Source organism: Amphiura filiformis, chromosome 13 (genome assembly GCF_039555335.1).
Source record: "Amphiura filiformis chromosome 13, Afil_fr2py, whole genome shotgun sequence".
In the NCBI taxonomy this organism is placed as follows: domain Eukaryota; kingdom Metazoa; phylum Echinodermata; class Ophiuroidea; order Amphilepidida; family Amphiuridae; genus Amphiura; species Amphiura filiformis.
The window spans coordinates 32,585,841-32,601,108 of record NC_092640.1 but is presented as its reverse complement, the minus strand read 5'-3'; the positions used below and the strand labels follow the sequence as shown (position 1 = coordinate 32,601,108).

General features: G+C 35.6%; 1 long non-coding RNA gene across 5 annotated transcripts in view; it reads left to right on the top strand.

Annotated features, from left to right (window-relative positions):
- The window catches only part of LOC140168253 (uncharacterized), a 65,431-nt gene that overhangs the window by 32,356 nt on the left and 17,807 nt on the right, over positions 1 to 15,268 (top strand). For 3 of the 5 annotated variants that reach the window (XR_011861167.1, XR_011861169.1, XR_011861166.1), the window contains exons 6-7: positions 5,267 to 5,442; positions 10,964 to 11,127. This is a non-coding gene — a long non-coding RNA (uncharacterized lncRNA). Of the gene's footprint in view, positions 1 to 3,939; positions 4,077 to 5,266; positions 5,443 to 10,963; positions 11,128 to 15,268 lie in introns of all 5 variants that reach the window. The other 2 variants (XR_011861168.1, XR_011861170.1) reach the window with 2 other exon arrangements.

The window sequence follows — 15,268 nt, the reverse complement described above, 5'->3', positions numbered from 1 at the left end:
TTATAAGCAAAAAGGTCAAAGGTCAAATTTTGGGCTCCACGTGGGTCAACTTAGAAAAAATGCTCCGATCGCCTTAAAATGGTCTCAATGTGTTCGTCCTTTAAAAACACTCCAAAATAAGAATAGTTTGCCATATCTTGGATGTTTCGTTACCTAGGTAGCAGGGTAAAAGAGGTCATTGACCATTGACCTCTATTGACCCGACCTAGTTTTCGATGTTACGCATTTAATTAAACAACCCAAACAGTGCAAATATTCTTTAAATGAATTATGTTTGCAAGCCGAACAATTTGAGACCATTTTGGTTAAAATCAGACAATTTTTAGTTTTTTGACCTCTGTTGAACCCGACATTTGACCTTTGACCTTTTCGGTTATAACTCAAGAACCGTACATCACAGATATGGCAAACTATACTTTTTCTGAATCCTTATGACTAGAGGAATAATTTGGTATAGTTTTTAAAATGATTGGAGCGATTTTGAAATTTGACCCTGTATGACCTTTTCCCGCCAAAAACTACCATTCCACCAAGTATATTTTAGTATACTTTTTGTATGCTGTTCAGGGGACATCTCTGACATTTATAGCAGTGAAAAAAATTCTGTTGCAATTAGTGGTGAGTCAAAACCCACTTTGACTGGACTATATCTATGGCACTAGTATATGCTGTCATAATGCTATTTCCATGTCTCTTCAAAATTATCTGCCAAAATTATTAGATTCCACTGCCTGAAGATTATTGACCGTGTCTCGCCTCCTTTTTCAGTCAAATTGATGGTAATAACTCTTGTAGTGAGTTATCAACAGTTAATCAAAATTGCATGCCTCATGGAAACTCCCTGGGAACTAAACACCACACAAGGTCATTTTATGTAAATTGTAACTCATTGACCCATCTGTGTCATACACTGACAGCTATGACATTTGGGTACGTTAGCATTGACAGAGGGAGGGAATCCAAGTTGTGATCAATTCTGTTCAGGCAGTTGAACCTAATGTGGCTTGATGAACCCACATTGAGACCTTCTATAAAATGCTCATTTTTAGCATGCCAAAATGATACACACATTACCGTAGCCCCACCCCGCCATTATCATGCTGCACCTTTTGACATGATACTTGCATGGTGCTCCATACAATATGTTTATGTTATAATATGTGTACATCCATATCAAAACAATGCACTTGTCGGCTGCTACATGTGTCTCATTTCACATAATAGCTAGGAATAAATACCAGACTCATCTCCGAAGTGGAGGTCACTTCAAATCATCCCAAGTCACATGGTTTAGGAATACAGAGAACATTCTTTAACAATGTGACTTGGGGATGGTTTGAAATGACCTGCACTTGATATGAGCCTAGTATTTATTCCTAGCTATTATGTGAAATGAGACACATGTAGCAACCGACAAGTGCATCGTTTTGATATGGATGTACACATATAATGGTTGCCACTGAAACTAATTTTGAATACAGTAAGTACATGAATATACACTGGTTTGCAGTGATCATGTAGAGTATATACCGACTCAAATCATAATCTTATACAATTCTACCTATCTGCATGCAGCTAGTCCAGAAGCCACCAGTTTATTGTTCATACATTGTAGTCATCTGTATTGTACAATTTCCTATTGTACAAATGTTTGAATTAAAAAAGTTTTAAAAAAAACCCTCTAACATCCATCTTCTGTACAGATTGAATTTAACAGCCAGGGTTGCCAAAAGATTTCAGCCGGAATCGCGGGTCAAATAATCGAAAAGTCGCCCAATTTTTCTCTTTACCATTGGTTTCTATGGGACAGGAAACTATCTGAAGTCGCGGGAGCCAATGTTGAAAAGTAGCCCAATTTTTTTTTTAACCATTGGTTTCTATGGTACAAGAAATTGTCAAAAGTCGCTGGAAAAATCTTCAAAAATACTCCAAATGGGCTACGAAATCGCGGGTTTGGCAACCCTGTTAACAGCAAATTTCTGACCCCTCAGCACAACTGAGCCCGGATGTCGCCAATCATCATTTTTGAGATATTCAACCAAAATATTCTGCTTGAAATTAGCTTTAAAATGATGTATACCATGTCTATAGTACTTGACAAAGTAGCGAAAAATCAATAAAACAGTCAATAAATCCATTGCTTCGTATTGTTTATTGTTAAGTTCAATGGAGCATATCTCAATAGTGGCAATGGCGACATCCGGGCTCAGTTGTGCTGAGGGGTCACATTTGAAATGGTATTTGTTGATGATCATGTGACATTTATGCAAATTAGTCCTTGACTACCTATTAGGGTCTTCAATATGACTGCAAATTTTGAATTTGTCTTAGACTATTTGGTTTTACATGTCGACTGTCTAAGTTACAGTGACTACAGCACCTAAAGAATGCTTATTTTAAATGTCTTTAACTGCTCGAAGACATTTGAAAGGAAACGACTTAGTTGTCATTTGTCTTTGACCGCATGGACCGCCTACTATGCCCGCTAACATGCAGTTTTGTACCTATAGCTATTGTCATTTACCATCTGCTCCAAATAATGAAATGAATTAGGTTCACTAAATTAAAATGTTAGGTATATTTCATAGCAACAACTTACACTGTTATACATGTACATATAGTAGTATTGTATTCTTGCACCCATTACGTTTCACTACCTGGAGAGAATTGATCCAAAAATTGAATTCCCTCCTGAGGTCCGTATCTGTCAATGAGTTGACCAGATCACAAGGATGTCATACATGTAGCTAGAGGCAGTATATAACACAAATGGGTCAATGAGTTACATAAAAATTACATAAAAATAACCTTGTGTGGTATTTGGTTCCCAGGAAGTGGGTTTTGCCTGAGGCTGTGGTTAAATGTTGATCCCTCACTACAAGAGTTATTAAGTATCGATTTGGTTTGGAGGAGGGAAGGCATGATTAAATCTCTCCAGGTAACAAAACGCAATGTCAAATAAGACTGTAATTGTATAATATGGAGACACTGGTCTCAACTAGAGAAATTTGCGGAGAAAAATAAAAATGAAGAAAAAATAAAGAGATTTGAGGTTAAAATAATGAAAATGAAGTCCGTCTTCAAAGATATCAGGCTTAAAACAACTAAAAAGATAATGCAAATGACTTCTTTTTACCCTGAATGTGAACTCAGAATTGAAATTACATCACGGAAAATCATGGAATTTAGTATTTAGAACCACGCACGGAAAATCGTGGAATTCGGTGTTTTAAATCACGGAAAACTTGCCACTCTAGTCTAAACATACATCTGCAAGCAGTAGTCAATAGGAATGTTGATTAACACAGATGGAAATACTGGTACATGTATTTATAAATATGAGCTATTTATAATATGAAATGCACTATTAAAGTCATAATGTATGATTTCCGTCAAATTTTAAATGTGTTATTTTTTTAAATGATATTAGTAATAACTGCTGGAAAGGGTTGCTGCCGTCCATTTTAGCTGAAATAGCAATGTAAAGAAAAAAATGTAAAGTGAAAGAAATCTAACTAGTGTGACATAAAGTCTAAAAAAGAATATGACTTTGTGTCCAACTTTGCTCTGTTGACCTTCAAACACAACAAATTTGGCTGATTGCATTTAGGTGCAAGTTGGGACATATGTTTAAGCATTACAAATATGAAAAAAAAATCAACTTTGAAAAAAATTAACCACTTTTATATTATAAGATCTCACATTATGACTTTAAATGATCATTTGGTGGAACAGTTAACCAACATATTTTGCACAGAAAATCACTGGTTATCTCCATGTAACAAATCCTAAATCCTAAATTGTATTTATTATTATATTATTGTTATTATTAATTGTATATTTATTATCTCTTCCCATTAAGCAGTGATAGGGTAAAGAATCAATATCTGATTTCAAAAGATATATTAAAAGTTTATTAATGTTGTTTTAACATTTCAGATATACTGATCCACTGATATTCATTTGATATTCATTTGGAAACTATAAAACCAGGACCAAAACAGAATTAGCCAGGAAGGAGTTTGGTCTTGTATTGCAGCTCACTCCAGGACATCTTTGCTGGACTTCCATCCATGGTAGGTTTGAGGTGTACGCAGTATTTGATCAACATCTTTGAATATTGCTGGTTTTGTTTTAAAAGTTTGCTCTGTAATATATGTTGGAGAATTTTTTGTGTTTGTTGACCCCATAGAGAAGCCAAATATTTGACCTTTGACCATCTTGATGACCTTTTCCCACCAAAGGTAACTCTGGTTCAATTGCTATCATGAATTTTTGTGTACCCCAAGATGTCAACTATCGCTGGTAGAAGTGCAGCTGCATTTGCCCTTCCATTACAAAAAACATACTGAACATGGAAGTCTGAGTACTGTGCCAGAAATGTTTTATGGATAACAGGGATCTTAAAGATATGTCATAATTCACTCCAGAGAGAAACCCTTTAAGTCATTACTGTCAGAAATTCTTCATTTTCTATTACCCCAAAAATTAATCTAGTAGAACTCACACCAAACAGCATATCAGAATTCAAATCAAAGAGACACCTTTATACTAAAGAGAGACACTGTCAGGTTGAATAGTGTCAGCTCTATTTTGCCTAAAAGGTGCCCTACTAAACCTCATCAGAATTCACACCAAAAAGGAACCTTGGCAGTGTGAATATTGTCAGAAGTACATGTACTGAATATGCTTGTCGGCAGGCATATAAAGCTATTCTCTTTGTGTCCATGTACAATTACCATTGTAATGCACAAGACCTGATAAAATTAATTTAGTACTTCAAATGGTTACCATTGTAATTCACATGAAAGACTAATAAAATGAATTCAGTAATTCAAATGAAAGGGTGAATGCCATACCTTTATCAATCGCCTAGAGGAATTTGTAATTTATCTTAATCTAAGGCCTAATAAAGTTTATAATGCTTTTAAACTCCAAAGTTGGAGTCTGTTGGTCGGTTTACCTCTTTTTCAAACGCTAGCTCACTACAAAATAAAATCCTTACCAATAAAAGTTTTCCAGGATCAAGTTGTTAATATAATATACCAGAGTTGTGCGATGGGAATTGCAAGGGGCAAAACATTTGGTGAATTTTACACCAAATTTATGAAAATGCAAATATGAAGGGGAAAAAACAAGACCATATTTTTCAGATTTTTAGGTCGGTCGGAAAAGGGCAATATACAAACTTCTTTTCTTTTCTAATGCGATCTGCTGGGAATGCAATAAGCAATAATAACAGACATCCATTTGTTTTACATTTAAGGTTTGTTGATCCACCGATATACATCTTCAATTAGAAATTACTGAAAGTAGAAACAGAACAGAGACAGAAGTCAGTGAGGATTAAACAGAACAAAGACAGCAGCCAGTGAGGGCTGGGATCTTGTATTGCTCGCTGTTCCATTGAAGGACACTACAGCTAGAATTGACTTACATATGGTGGGTGTTATGTGAACACAGTTACTAATTCAAGATCTTGGTCTTATGAATTTTGTAGGGTTCATCTAAAGTTCCATGTAAATAAATGTTGCAAGCAGCAACAGGATGGTAATGAAATATTTGAAGCCATTTACTTGTGCATTTTGTGGAATTGTACATTATTCTTTAGACAAATTGAAAACCCACATAAACAAACATCTTATTAAATATTTGCGAGCTCGTAGATACAAAAGTGAATTTTGTCAGAAAAGTTTGTCAAAAAATGGTAAATTAAAAAGGCATTTGAATAGCCATGGTAAGATATCGTACCAATGTAATGACGGTTTTAACATAAAAGAGAAGCCATATGAGTGTGAGCACTGCCAGAAACGTTTTGCCCAAAAATGTTGCTTGGTGAGACATACCAAAATTCATACATGTACCAAAGAGAAACCATTTCAGTGTGAATATTGTTTGAAATGTTTTACTCAGCGCCATAGCTTGACATACCATATCAGAACTCATGCCAAAGAGAAACCCTTTCAGTGTGAATACTGTCAGAAATGTTTTGCTGGCAGAAAAGTCCACACAAGAACTCACACTGAAGGGAAACCATTTCAGTGTGAGTACTGTCAGAAACATTTTTCCCACAAAACAAACATGTTGAGACATCAGAATTCATACTAAAGACAAACCATTTCAATGTGAATATTGTATGAAATGTTTTACTCAGCGCATTAGTTTGACATACCATATCAGAACTCACACCAAAGAGAAACCCTTTCAGTGCGAGTACTGTGAGAAATGTTTTGCTAGAAAATCTGTCCTTGTAAACCACATCAGAACTCATACCAAAGAGAAACCCTTTCAGTGCAAGTTCTGTCAGAAATGTTTTGGTAATAGTAGTGCCCTTTCACACCACACTAGTAAAACTCACATCAAAACTCACACTGAAGAGAAACACTTTTAGTATATTAGATGTTTTTTGCTTGGTGGGGGTGGGTGGTGGATAATAATTATTGCACAGCCCCTACTGTCACAAATTGTGCGCCAAACTGACCTAGGTGTAGAAGTTCACACTGGGTGAGAAATCGCAATAGAACATAGGAATGCCTGTGTATTAAAGAAACACATAGTAATTATAATACTGAGTATTAAGGGAAGGCAGCCAAAAAAAAGTTCAGTCACACTTCGCTACCTTCGGTTACTGATTCTAGCGAAGGGGTACCCAGCTGTTAGCATGTTTTGATGAATCCAAGTGTATGAAAATATTGGATCCTAAACAATGATAAAATTGGATGCTTTACGCCCAATATTTATTGGGCTCGTTATGAGTTTATAATATTTTAAAACTCATAGCTTGACCAATAAATATGGGCTCAATCATCCAATTTTATATCAAATGCTAACCCTATAAAAGGCTGTAAAAAACTGGTTTTGGTGAATTTACACTCATTGCTCTGATACCACAGTTGCCCAAACAATCAACTATTTTACGACCCCCAAACAATCAACTATTTTACGACCATGTTTGAATTACAGCCCCTTGACACCTCATGGACCTTTCTATTGACCGTAAACAACCACAGACGTGCTTGTTTAATGAGTAGTTATGTTCTTACTGAATACGAAGGAAATTTATTATGCTTGTGTCATCGAGTCATATTTATATTCCTGCTGTTTTGCTGAAGGCTCTGATACATATCAGCAAACTGGTATACTGTTTGCTTGTTAGCATCAAAGTCTCTAGCGAAGACCACCAGTGAAGGAAGCAAAGCTTGGCTGAGCTCAGCAAGCCATTTTGGCTGTACTCAACTAACTTTATAGAAAGATGTTGCTTCAAAATTGATATCTACAAGGTGTCCCAGAATGATTTATACCGGGACAGATAAAAATTTTTGGGTATAAACGGCATTTTTATTGGTCATATTATTTTGCATTGTAATAAGTTCTACATATATTTAGCTTTCTCAGATTTTTTAGATTTTAAAAATTGGACGTTTCTAGTTAGAGAGGATTGCATAAAAATGGTGAATTCCAAGTTTTTACAAAGCAACCTATTTTGAAAATCTGTCAAATTACTAACCTTTCAGCACAAAGTTATTTGGAAAATGTTATGCAGTATATTTGTTGTGCCCTGTTCTTACTTCTACTAAATAGTCGATATCTATCGTTTATTTATGATGTTACGAAGCAATCCTTATATGGAATAAAGGATTTGCTACGCTTGAGTGACTTTAAACTATTCTTTCTTTGGCGGCAGTTTTGAAGCCAATTGCGGTGTGTGAGTTTCATCATTTGAAATGCCGGCAGAGATGGATTTTTCATAAAAGAGAAGGTTCGTCCTTAGTGTCACAGCATGCATTTATGTCCACAGTATATTGGCAAACCCACAGCTATGTGACGAAGAAGATTAAAATTAACTGCGGAGGAAATAGTGGCATTTTTGGGTAATAATTGGGGTAAAAATCACAAAAAAAAGTATGTTTTTCAACCTAAATATATGATGTCATATTGAAATGTTTCACTTAATCCCATATCAAGAATTATTTGGCATTTTAAGCTCTACATCTGTGCCAAATTTGGTGTATTTCCTATAACAGAATGTAGGATTTCTCCATTAGGCCAAAAAAAAAAAATATTGTTGTGTTGCCCTCAAATGGAAAAATGGGAAAGTTGGGTCGGGCGGTCGGATTTCTTTTTTTTTTTTTTTTTTTTTTTTTTTAACCTTCAGATTTTAAAAATCCCATAAATATTAAATAATGCTTCTTCAATTAGGGACATTTGTCAATTTTGACTTCTGGATACCTGTTAGTCTTTCAATATAATATTAATTTTAAGTGAAAAACATTGATTTTTTGAACAAATCTGTAAAAATCATCATTCCAAAAAAAAAAAAAAAAAAAAAAAATTGCGACCCTGATTTTTCAGGATTTAGGACCGGACGGTTGAGGGCAACACAACAATTTTTTTTTTTTGGCCTTATATTGCACAGTGTGGCTGGACGATGGTGATAAAGGATCCATGTGTTATGATGCCTTTGCACTGTAAATTACACACATGCCGCTTTCGTCCATTTTCAGTAATAGCAATGTCACACGAAAACAAATCAAGCCATTTCCATGAAAGTCACAGAATAAGTAGGAGATATGTCTGGCATTGTATTGCACTTATTAAGATTAGATACACTGTTGACTATATATCTTTGATATTTTGTTCAAACGCGGTATAAATCATTCTGGGACACCTTGTAGAAGTATCCTGTAAGTTCTCTCATAAACAATAAAACCAGTGACGTAGCATTGGTCATCATATGGGGTAGGGGCGCAAGCTGTTTTGGGGTAAATTTCCTTTGAGCGTTTCTAAATTCTGCAATCGATTGGGGGAGGCACATGCTATGCCACTGAATAAAAGCTAATTTGCTAGGAAAGGTATATACTGTCCACACTTTAAATTAAAGACAGAAAATTAACATGTAGGTTTATTTCTTGCAATAAACGTTGAAATTTAAACTTATTTTTTAATGGCTAATTATTTAAAGTGAATCTTGTTGAGTTTCCATACACTCCTGCCCCCCAAGGCATAACCAAGGAATGGCAAGGGTGTAGACTGCTCCCGGGAACAACATTGCCATAGTGAGAACAAGATAGACGGAATGAAAATTGTGTAAATTCAGCCCTCTTGACATCTTGACCCCACCTCGTTTTGTAATCATCTAGCAAGCTTACTTATATATAACAGCATGCATGGTACTTACCAAATTTGAAATGGCAGTTGGTGATCATGTGATATGTGCAAATTAGCTCTTGCCTACATATTAGGTCTGTGACTAGTCACGGCCTTTTGGTGTTTTTTGATGTGGGGCTAACTATAAAGTATAGTTGACTCCTGCAATAGTGATAGTTTTGAGGGGCTGTGCAATAATTATGAGCCCCCGGGGGTAAAATTTCCAAGCGGCTAGCCAAAAATCGCTTGCCGCCCCATCGGCCTGCCAAAAATTGCTTGCCCCCCCTTGAACATGCCAAATTTTTGGGATTCCAATTTGCAAACCTAAAATGGTCTAGATGTATGTTGCGAGCGTAGCATATTTAAGCGTTTCCGTACAGTTTTCCTTGGAAGCCTTTTTAGAGGGTTTTATTTCAAAGGCGCCCCATGAATGTGTGCCTATTGCTTGCCCCCCCCTCTTGGCTTGCCCCCCCCCTCTCGGCTCGCTAAAAATTTCTTGCACCCCAATTTTACCCTCCCCCAGGGCTCATAACTATTGCACAGCCCCTAACAAAATGACATGAAAATACAATTTAAATTTTTTTGGACAAATTTGATGTGTTAAATTCAATTTTCAAAACATTTGCTGATCATCATATTTCTCAAAATCCTCAGATTTGGGGAATCAATGAGATTTCAACAACAATCTTACCTAGTTATGCATCATCTGCTCTTGCACAAATTTTGTAAATGAAATCTTCACTACAATGTTGTAAGCCATTTGTTGACCTGTTTTGGCATATACCAATATAAGGGTGTAATGAATAAAAATTGGCCATATATTGCAATTCCTCTGAAACTCTCTTTATATGTAGGTATAACCCAGAATCATGCACCTAACCAAGTATCTAGTCTCTTGAGGAAACTTGCTTGGCAATTAGAAATAATTTTTTGAATGGTCATACACTTAGAACAGGTCAGACTTAAGATTTATATCGGGAAAATGCTCTTTTTCAATGAAAATATTAGGCTCTGGGGGAGCTATCAGAGTTGGGACTTGGGAGTTTATTATTTGATGCACACTTGATATAAATACATGTATATAATTCACCAGAAATGAGGGCCTACAAAGAATATCCACTGTAATATTAAGGCTGTGAAAATCAGGGTGGGACTCCGTTCCATTTATCCCAATGGAAAAGCCACCCCTGTCTGTGACTGCTTGTATTCTTGTATTCTACTTTTTTCCAGGTATTAGTATAATTATGTTGACTCTCTAAAGTTACAGTGACTTCACAAGACTGCTAATTTTAAATGTCTTTGACTGCTTTATATGTAGTCGGAAACATTTGAGTAAGATACAACTTGGTTGTCATTTGTCTTTTACTGCATGGACTGCCTATCATGCCCCCTTTTATGCAGTTTTGTACCCAGCTATTATCATTTACCAACGTCTCCACAAATGAAATAAACGTAATGATAGGTTTGCTTGATAAAAATATTATAAGTATTAGGCAAAAAAAAAGGTGTGTCTCAAAGCTTGCGCGCATTTGTAAAATCGCGTGATTTGGAAAAAAGAAATGCAGACATTTTTTTTATTTAAAAAAACTATGGGTTTTTTTAATTTTTTTCCGGAAAAATTCGGCAAAACACACTTTTTTCTCAAGATACCATAAAAAAGTCGGGGAGTAAAAAAAAAACTGTTTTCAAAACACCCGTGAGCTTTGAGACAAACCTTTCTTTTTTGACCTTATGCAAACTTCATTTTTGTTCTAATGCAATCTACTGTGAATGCAATAAGCAATAATAACAAACATTCATTTGTTTTACATTTCAGGTTTGTTGATCCACGGATATACATCTTCAATTAGAAACTACTGAAAGTGGAAACAGAACAGAGACAGAAGTCAGAGAGGATTAAACAGAACAAAGACAGCAGCCAGTGAGGCCTGTGATCTTATATCGCTTGCTGTTCCACCTCAGCTAGAACTGACTTCCATGGTGGGTTTTATGTGCACACATTAATTCAAGATCTTTTTAATTTATTTACATTCCATGTAAATACATGTTACAAACAGGATGGTAGTGAAACGTTTGAAGCCATTTACTTGTGTATATTGTGGAATCGAGAATTATTCTTTGGACAAATTGAAAACACACATAAACATACATCTTATTAAATATGTGCGAGCTCGTAGATATAAAAGTAAATTTTGTCAGAAAAGTTTGTCAAAAAACGGTAAGCTATTACAACATTTGAATAGCCATGGTAAAATATGGTACCAATGTAATAACGGTTTGAACATAAAAGGGAAGCCCTATGAGTGTGAGCGCTGCCAGAAACGTTATGCCCGAAAAATTGACTTGGTGAAACATATCAGAAGTCATACTAGAGACAAACCATTTCAGTGTGAATATTGTATGAAATGTTTTACTCAGCACGATAGCTTGACATGCCATATCAGAACTCACACCAAAGAGAAACCCTTTCAGTGTGAGTATTGTCAGAAATGTTTTGCTAATCGCCGTAGCTTGACATGCCATATCAGGATTCACACCAATGAAAAACTCTTTCAGTGCGAGTACTGTCAGAAATGTTTTGCTGGAAAAAATGTTCTTGTAAAGCACATAAGAACTCATACCCAAGAGAAACCCTTTCAGTGTGAATACTGTCAGAAACGTTTTGGTTACAGAAATGTCCTTGCATACCACATAAGAACTCACACTAAAGAGAAACCTTTTCAGTGTGAGTACTGTCAGAAACGTTTTGCCGGAAAAAGGGACTTGGTAAAACATATCAGAATTCATACCAAAGACAAACCATTTCAGTGTGAATATTGTATGAAATGTTTCACTCATCAAAATACCTTGACATGTCATATCAGAACTCACACCAAAGAGAAACCCTATCAGTGTGAGTACTGTCAGAAATGTTTTGCTAGAAGATCTGGCCTTATAGTCCACATCAGAACTCACACCAAAGAGAAACCCTTTCAGTGTGATTACTGTCAGAAATGTTTTGCCGCAAAACCTGGCCTTATAGTCCACATCAGAACTCACACCAAAGAGAAACCCTATCAGTGTGAATATTGTCAGCAATGTTATGGTGACAGAAGTAACCTTGTACAGCACACCAGAACTCACACTAAAGAGAAACCTTTTCTGTGCGAGTAGCTGTTAGACAATTTTTGCTTGAAAAAGTTTCGTTGTGAGCTATATAAGTGTAAATACTGTCAGAAATGTTTTGCCCAAAATAGTGACCTTGTAAAACATATCGGAAGAATTCACACCAAAAAAAAAGTTTGAATACTGTCAAAAATGTTATAGTGACAGAAGTTCCTTGTGTGCCACACTAGAACTCACACAAAGAGAAATCCTTTCAGTGTGAGTACTGTCATAAATGGTTAACTAGAAAAAATGCTCTTGTGAAGCATATCAGAATATTGTCAGCAATGTTTTGGTGACAGAAGTGTCCTTGGATTTCAAACCACACCAGACTTTTCAGTGCTAGTACTGTCAGACATTTTTGCTAGAAAAAGTTTCCTTACACATATAGAAACATATAAGAATTCACACCAAAGAGAAACTCTTTCAGTGTGAGCACTGTCAGAAATGTTTCTATTATTTCTTGCTAATGATAAATGGATTACCGTGCAATTGCCATTGAATTCAATAGCGTTTGTTTTGGAATACCGTTTGCTTGAATGATCCTGCAACTTTATGATGACAATCATTATGACCTAAAATGAAAGACCATTTTCATGTCTATTCGTTTAGCTTAAAGGTAGCAGAGGTCGCTTCACAATCGAGAGGTACACAGTTCAAAACTTGGTGCAATTTTTACACAGCCGTGACGTAACGTCACGGCTGTGTCTTTTTTTTCTTACAGGTCCTTCTTTCTTTCTTTCTTTCTTTATTTATTTATTTATTTATTTCTTTCTTTCTTTCTTTCTTTCTTTCTTTCTTTCTTTCTTTCTTTCTTTCTTTCTTTCTTTCTTCTTTCTGCCGACCATTACATTTGCTCTAGCACTCATATGCTTACACCGATTTGGACCTGACTTGGTCAAAACCATCATTGACCATGCCCCTACATGTCACATGAAACTCGTGGGGTCAAAGGTCACGTTGGGGTCATAGGGGTCAAAAACGTGATTTCAACTCAAAATGCTCCTCTCACAGATTACGTAGGACAGTGACACCACTTGCACACATGCATTGTTATTAGCCAGTGTCTATAGGGTCCTCACAGATTTGGGGTCAAAGGTCATTAAGGGGCCACTTCCGGTATAAAACGAAATACCTTTCAAATGCTTCTTCTCCCACAAATTACGTAGGACAGTGACACCACTTGCACACATGAATTTTTATTACCCAGTGTCTATGGGGTCCTCACCGATTTGGGGTCAAAGGTCATTAAGGGGTCACTTCCGGTATAAAACGAAAAACCTTCAAAAATTTTTATTTGCTAAGAAAAACATAGGACAGTAACGGTATTTTCACACATGAATTGTGGTTACCCAATTCATATGTGGTATTTTTTTATTTGGGGTCAAAGGTCATTAAGGGGTCACTTCCGGTCTGAGACGAAAAACCTTCAAAATGCCCATTCTGCCACAAATAACATAGCAAAGTTGTGCCACGTACACCCATGCATTGACATTAGCCAATGTCTATGGGCGTTTTCATATATTTTGGGGTTAAAGGTCATTAGGGGTCACAACACGGCTGTGTTCGTGGTCTTAGACCACAGCTAAGTCTAGTTTGTTTTGTTTCCCACTCAAAAGGTTACTTGTATTGGAATTGTTAATTTTTAATTTGGCCATACTTATCTGAATGACAATGTTGTTATTTTTTTCTTTGATTTAATATATTTGTCTTTTTGATTTATTTATATTTCCGGTGTTTCCTTATTGATAACTTAAATTACCGGTTCATCATGTTTGAAATGGATGGAAACCTTTTATTCTTTCATCAATACAGTTATAATATATATTTTTTAAAGATAAAATGGCGAATGATATTAACAGTCATTTGTGACGTGTCATGTCAAAAGGAGACACTTTTGGGCAGGATCGCAAATGGAGAAATAGCCAAAAATCTGAGCGGGGGTGATTTTTTTACAATTTGGGTTTGTTGCGAATTTGTGATGTTATTAATGTTTAAAATATTGTCTGATATTTTCATACCGGAATATAACTGACATCTTGTATTTTTGAGACATTTTTTCAAGGTAATTCCTACTCTCAACATAGTCAATAATATTTTTAAAAGGCCGATATCTCAATTTCCAACTTTCTAATACCATAACTTGTGAACTCAATATCTTCGCTTAGGAATGTCGATTTCATTGGGGAAAACGGCGTTGTGGAGCAAAATATCTATATTTAAGATATGTAAAAACCTCAAAATTGATAGCCTGCCCAAAAGTGTCTCCTTTTGACATGACACGTCACATTTATGGAAAATAAATAAATGAAGAAAGAACAAAACAAGATGAGGCCAACGTATAATGTGCACATTTAACAGTTCAAGTTCTTATCACGCGGTTATGTGTACGCATTGACCCATGCTCTCTACTGAAGATAATTACTAATTTTATACATAATTATGTAATGAATGATTTATGACCAATTCCTGACTTTGTTATGTTATTTGTTTACAACAAGAATTAGGCGTTGAATTAGGACTAACCCAGTATTCGTATACAGCAATTCGTGCTAAAATAATTATGATAATTTAGAAGAAATATGCAATGGCGTGTTAATATACGCCTATTGTTAGAAAACGTGTTTTTTGGCCTATATAAAACTCAGCATTGTGGATTTTTTCAATAACCACTCCCTAAATAAACAAGTTTCTTTGCCCTCAAAATTTTTGTAACATATTTCAAAAGGAGAGTAACTACCAAACACTTGAGAGTAACAAAAGTTTGATGCGATTTCCCGTTTTGAAGATATAGCACCAAAATCTAACTTTGCACGTGACAGCTTAGAGAACTGATCATGAAATTTGTGTAGGTTATGGGATGTTTCACTGACCGCTCCCTACAAAAAAATCCAATTTCTTTATCAACAATTTTATTAAGATTCCAAAGCATATGGTATATACTCCCATATCATGTGCAATATGAAGTTCATATGAC